The sequence below is a fragment of the Fistularia commersonii genome, chromosome 20, assembly GCF_037954325.1.
Source record: "Fistularia commersonii isolate RoL2024-O1a breed Wild chromosome 20, RoL_Fcom_v1.0, whole genome shotgun sequence".
NCBI classification, from domain to species: domain Eukaryota; kingdom Metazoa; phylum Chordata; class Actinopteri; order Syngnathiformes; family Fistulariidae; genus Fistularia; species Fistularia commersonii.
In genome coordinates, this window is record NC_141303.1 from 10844880 (window position 1) to 10852255 (window position 7376).

Here is a 7376-nt window from a genome sequence, read left to right on the forward strand (position 1 = left end):
GCAACAATTGTTGATAAAAGAACTGCCCAAAAGTCACATACAGTGCAGCTCTCCTTTATCCCCGACAGTTTTAACTCTCCCTGACATGTTCCATCTCAGTGTGTGAGTCCGCGTTTTCTTTGGACCTGGGAATGCAATGAAACCCCTGACCTCTGACCCCACATCCCCAGGTCAACTGTCTTACCGAGATAAGTGTCTTTGTTTGTGTGTGTGTGTGTGTGTGTGTGTGTGTGTGTGTGTGTGTGTGCGTGCGTGTGTGTGTGTGTGTATTTGAGTGAATGTGTACTTGTGTGTCTGTGCGGTCTGTGCCTGTCTGTGTGTGGGATTTCAAATGTACTCATGTCTGTTTGCATTTCCTGTGTGTGTGTGTGTGTGTGTGTGTCCTGTTCAGTGAACTGCATGAGTCCAAGCAGAATGTCTCCCTACAGCTGTCTTCAGCCCAGTAGGACACTAAATAATAACCTTTCACACTGACCTACACATGTCGCACTTACTGTCCTTCCTCCTGAATACTTAGTCTTTTTTGTGTTGGATTTGTTTGTTTGTTTGCTCAAAAGTGGAATATAACATCCTATTACAGTGACTTATTTTTCATCGCCACAAAGGTTTGTTTAGCCACAACAAGCTGCAACTGACCTGGAACTTAATGTTCCTCACAGAGATACTTATATCTCAGGATATCTTATTCAAATCTGGCACAAGTTAGTAGAGAAAAACTGAAATATCGCCTAGAGACACTTGCACTGTTTGACCGAAATAATATAGATTCATAAAGAATCACTTTTGCTTTGTATTTGCTTCATCTTTTGCTCTGAGAACCACTTATTATTTTTCTTCCATTTTTTTTTTATAATTTTCCCCATCTGATGGACTCTGTGCCAGCCTTATTGCTGTCCCGCCTGCATCTGAGTGTGTGTGTGTTTGTGTGTGTGTCATCGGTTTGACGAAGTAGCACTGAATGCTGCACCTTTGTTTTTCTTTGGAACCCTGTGACCTCTGTTGGAGTTACAGTTGTTTTTTACACTGCAGAAGAAAAACAATTTAAATTTACTTGCCGTTGCTTATACATTCTTTCCTTTAGCAAGCTTCGGAGCAAAATAATTGTTCTCCAGAAAGCTTAATTGTGCCTTAAATATTTTCAGCCCTTCATAGCTTTACCACAGATAGTGAAATATGAAACAATGGCATTTGTTACTGCAGCACCACAATGGATAGAGAGGCAGGGAGCATGGTTCCTGTGCAGCCAGTGGAAGCTTATCGACCCATTTGCAGGCAGCTGAGTCGGCCTGAAACTTACTCAACAAGTGACTGCAACAAGTGATACATTTTTACATCAGTTTTAGAGTATCTGCAGCCCTGTGCATTAAAATCAATTAGACACTTCTGCTGAAGCAATACAAAACCCCTGGCAACACTTGTGGCAACACAAGGAAAGTGGAGAGACTTAAACGTCAACTGAGCTGCAACTTATGAATAATGCACGGGCAAGAGCTACTGTAGGTGTGCTTAAAGAATTCATCAGCTGACAGTTATAGTCACATTTTCCCCACAAGATTTACTGTATGTGCCAGTAAATCTGCCATGAATTATTTATTTGACACAACAGAATCCTCATCACAGACTACTGAAAGTTTCTGTCATTTGAGACATATCTGTCACTGACCCGTCAACCGGGATTTAGAGAAGAAAACCATGATGTTTGGTTACAGTTGGCTTTCAAAACAGAGATCACAAAATACATACATGCTATGTTTGTATCTATATCTATATCTATATCTATATATCTATATCTATATCTATATCTATATCTATATCTATATCTATATCTTCTTCATTTCCTCTTGGCTTTTCCCTTCAGGGGTTGCCACAGTGAATCAACCGTCTCCATCTAACCCTATTCTCTGTATCCCCCTTTCTCACACTAACTAACTTCATATCCTCTCTCACTGTGTCTATAAATCTTCTCATTCACACACATATTTTCTGTCTAGCTACAACTAACCTTCATTCCTCTCTTTTCCAGCACATACCTCCACTAGATCTTCCTCAACCTGTTCCCTGCTCTGGCACAATGTCATCTGCAAACATCATGGTCCATGGAGATTCCTGTCTAACCTCATCTGTCTGTCTATCCATCACCACTGCAAACAAAAATGGGGCTCAGAGCTGATCCCTGATGAAGTCCCACCTCCACCCACCCACTGTCTCACAGCTAGCATACATGTCCTGCACCAGTCTCTATTAGCATTCTCAAAGCAACAAATACTGCATCTATAGTGCCTAGCCTTTCTAGGCATGAAGCCATATTCACAAATACTGCCTTCTGCTCTCAGTCTGGTTTCCACTACATTATCCCATAACTTCATTGTATGGCTCATCAACTTTATCCCTCTATAGTTACCGCAATTCTGCGCATCCCCCTTATTCTTAAAAATGGGAACATCACACTTCTTCTCTGATGCTAAGGCATCTTCTCACACACTACGATCCTGTTGAATAAGCTAGTCAGAAACTCTACCACTACCTCTCCTAGACACTTCCATACCTCCACAGGTATATCATCAGGACCAACTGCCTTTCCACTCTTCATCCTCTTCAATGCCTTCCTCACTTCACTTTTACTAATCTCTGCTACTTTGTGGTCTAAAATGATCACCTCTTCTACCCTTTCCTCTCTTTCATTTTCCTCATTCATCAGCTCTTCAAAGTACTCTTGCCATCTTCCCATCAGTCTTCTGACATCTGTCAATACATTTCCCTCTCTATCCTTAATGACCTGCTGTACATCATTTCCATCTCTAGCACTCTGTTTTGCCAACCTGTATAGATCATTCTCTCCCTCCTTACTGTCCAACTGAGCATACAAGTCATCGTACGCCCTTTGTTTTGCCTTTGCTACCTCTATCTTTGCCTCACACTGTATCTCCCTGTACTCCAGTCTGTTCTCTTCAGCCCCCTCAATGTTCCACTTCTTTTTTGCTCACCGCTTTCTCTTTATATAGTCCTGCACTTCCTTATTCCACCACCAAGTCTTCTTATCCACTTTCCTTCCAGGCAACAAATCAAGTCATTGCCTACCTGTCTCCCTGATCACATTAGCTGCAGTGGTCCAGTCATCTGAAAGCTCTCCCTGACCACCCAGAGCCTTTCTCAACTCCTCCCTGAGAACCATACAACACTGCCCTTTTCACCTTCCACCATTTTGTCCTCTTGATCTTCCTTGTCACCAGAGTCATCCTACAAACCACCATCTTATGCTGTCTGGCTTTCGTCTCACCTACCACTACTTTGCAGTCACAGATCTCTTTCAGATTTCCTTGTCTATACAAGATGTAGTCTCCTTGCGTGCTCCTACCTCCGCTCTTTCCCCCATATGCTTGTCTTTTCTGCAAAAAAAAAGTATTCACTACAGCCATTTCCATGCTTTTTGCAAAGTCTACCATCTGTCTCTCTGCGTTCCTATCCTGGATACCAAACCTGCCCATCACTTATTCATCACCTCTATTGCATGCACTAACATGGCCATTCAAGTCTGCACCAATTACCACTCTCTCATCTCAGGGAATATTCTGCATCACTTCATCTAACTCATTCCAGAACTTCTCCTTCGCCTCTGACTCACATCCCACTTGTGGGGCATAGCCACCAGCAACACTAAGTATCACACATTCAATTTCCAATTTCAAACTAATATGTCTAGCTGGCATTCTTTTCACCTCCAGAATATTCTACACAAACTCCTTAAAGATAACTCCATTTCTCTTCCTGTCAGTACCATGATAGAACAACTTAAAACCTGCTCCCAAGCCTCTAGCCTTATTACCTTTCCACCTGGTCTCCTGGACAGTATATCCACTTCCCTTCTCTGCAACATTTCAAACAACTCTCTACCTTTTCCTGTCATCATCCCAATATTCAAAATCCCAAGTCTCAGTCCCAGACTCTTGCCTTTCCTCTTCTCTTTCTGCTTCAGAACATTCCCTCCTCCTCTCCTTCCTGTATATAAAATTGATGTTGTCAATCCAAATAAGGGTTACAAACATGGAACATCATCTGATACATCTCTAATGGTCAATACGAATGCAGACTTGCATCTTTTATATGATTTTTTGCAGCATTACTGTCACAGGGAATGACTTCTGTGTTTTTCATCCTCACTCCTGATACAGTTGATGAGGAAACAGCACTACAAACCCACTCCTTCACTATCACACTTAACTAAAGGTTACCATCAAAACTTTGTTTGTGTCATTTTTATTTTTTTATTTTTTCAAATCAATAAGCCTGATTTGGCTTATTTCATTGAGCCCCGTTGACAGCTTGACTCGACTGACAGCATGATGTTCCATCGGACAGGAATCCTCTGTCCCCAGAAGGCATTTGCCACTGAATCTGAGGCTTTCCTGACTTCTCTGGGACCAAGCAGAGGAGGAAATTTCATGTATCTGGGGACTGAATAAATCAATATTTGTTTGATGGACCCAAGAAAAACATACCACCAACTCTACATAATAATATAGAGAAAAATCTCCAGTGGATGAAGCCTCATGATGTGGACTTCAGCTTCCCACAGAAACAGAGGCAAGAGGACGCAGTCACCATCAACACAGTGTTGAGACACCAAAGACCAGGGTGCAATTGTTTACAGTTCAGCATGGAACACTAAGTTTCCCCCAAAAAGTACTCATCAAGAAAAAAACTGACCTGACAGATTGAAAACATGAACAACTTGCCTTCGCACCTTTTGACTGACTCCGACTTCTAGCGCTCCACCCTGCAGCATGCAGCAACTGTACCTCCGGTACTTTTAAAATGTGTTTACAGCATTTCAAAATGTGTTTAACACATACACACACACACACACATGCGCTCACATGCACAAACTAGAAAAGATCCTGATGAAAGTCAAAAGACCCTTCAGCCTTCTTATTTGATATGCAGATACACTGCTGAAGCCATCATATCTGGATATATTTTTGAACAAGCATGAATGTATTCATGAAGGTCCATCTTTTAAATCTCTTAAATCGACAGATCTCACAATTGTAAAAATCTTAAGTTGCTGTTAGATGCAATGATTCCCTTTTGTGCCAAAATATTCTTTGTCAAAAATATGTATGTCTCTTCTATTTATATTTGTATTTATAGTCATATTCATATTTATTGATATTGTTATTGTTGCGCTGCCGTGACAAATGAATTTCCCCTATGGGGATCAATAAAGAATTATCTTTTCTTAAATATAAAATAAAAATCAAAACAAATCACGACTCAGACTGTAAGACAGACTAAGTGAAGGAAACCTCCAGATAAAAACATCTGCTTGGTCAGAAGGTGCTTTTTTTGGGGACCGTAGTGGATATCTTTTGAGGATGGAAAAGCCTAATTCAGAGGGGCCATCAGGATGTAACATCCATGCAGTGCATAGCGACACACTCCAAGAAACTCACTGCACAATGTGAGTATACATTAATCTATGACAGAGTTATGGCCAGTTTCTGCAAATGCAAACAAAGCCACTGGAGGAATAAATGTTGTCATATGGCCTGTCAGCCGTGCAAAGCCTTTTCTTTCCTTGCTCAGCAGTCATCCTCAATTTTCTGTCCTTATTTTTATGCAGTGTCTTCTGAACTCTGCTTTGAATCTGAGTTAAGATAGCCTCCTCCTTATTTTTACTGAATTTAAGGCACCGCAAAATTGAAAAAATCCTCTTCTTTGTGCACTTTCACAGTAAATCTTTAAAGAAGCCTCTTAATAGTTGACATTTCAAGCTGATAAAAAATGAAGATGACTGTAAAGTAACAGTTCCACTGAAGTTGGTGCCACGTCGATACATGGTAATTAGACACTTGGCAGCCTCTGAGGTTTCTATTCGGGCTTTCCCTTTTTGCTAGGCAAAAGACTGTCTGACCCAGAACTCAAACACAAACATGGTTCTCCTTTTGTAAATGTTGCACAATTCTTGATGATAGCTTATTATACTGCAAGGCTCAATATCCAACTTTATTTAAGTGACAAAACATATTCATTATCAGGCATCTATGATGCAACGCTGCCTCACAGCAAGAGGGTTCCCAGTAGGAAACTGGGCTCCTTCTGTTTTGAATCTTCTCCCCAAGCTTGTGTGGGCTCTTGACAGACTATCTGTTCCCCCCCCCCACAGTCCAAAATAAGTCAAAAGTTCCAAGGATCATCGAAGACTCAAAATTGTACACGTGAATGTTTGCGTGTCACTGCATTTGGCCCTGTGATTGACAGGCGCTTTTTGCAAATTGACAGCTGGCCTCGAGTCCATCCCCACTGACAACCCAAGTGTATGGAAAAATCAGAATATGTGATGGATAAATGAGTGAACAGCCTCAACTGACATAAAGTGCTGGTCAAGTTTCATTCCTGAACAGTCATCTCACATTATTGATTTTTTTTAATTAACTTTGATCTTACACTCTTCACAATCAGTAAGTTTTTATCATATAGTGGAATGAAATAAAACCATCAAACCAACTAATTTAAACATTTTTAGTACAAATCAGGCAAGCGCTTTAAGAAGTGTATAACATGCACATACTCTTGTGTGTATGACCAATGTAAAGTCATTACTTAGAGCCCAGCAAGTCAAGGTTCCACACTATAAGCTAATTACACTATAAGCATTACACCCATAATAAATATATACATACATATATATGGTCATGTTCTGCTGTTGACATTTGTGCGGGATTCCTAAATGTAACGCAACGCTATTGATTCATCTTATGGTGAATCAATACCCTTTAACTGCTGCACTGACTTTATTTCATGACCCCATAATGAGGGTCTGGTTGTCAAATGTTTATTGTGGCTGCTTGGATACAAAAGCTGTTGACAGGATGGGCAATCACTGCTCAAATACAGAGACAAGTATTATGTAATGCAGCAGCCGTATGACACTGTTCATCATAGAGGATGGATGGTGTAATCAGTGATGGAAGACAAAGGCAGAAGTGCTGATGGGATGACAAGTGCATGTCTATTTAAGTGATTTTTTTTAACAGACGTAATAGTTCTTCTAATTATGTCTCAATCATGTGTTGTGCAACCGAAAGCGATGGAGAACAGTCACCCTTGGAGACAGTGTCTTTCCGCCAAATCAGGTAATTCTTAACAATTTAGTGGTTTAGCACAATTTCCACAATAATTGCTTATTTGAGCAACAACACCCTACCATTTATATTATACTTCCCCAGAAACTGGGATGTGTTTTGTCTTTTAGGGTAATCTGATGAATATATCGTCACACTCTGTATTATAAGTTGTACGCTTTGGGTGGAAATATTTAACTTGAAATCTAGCCAATGGTCTTGTTAATGCCTTCATGACACAGAAAATATGGGCAT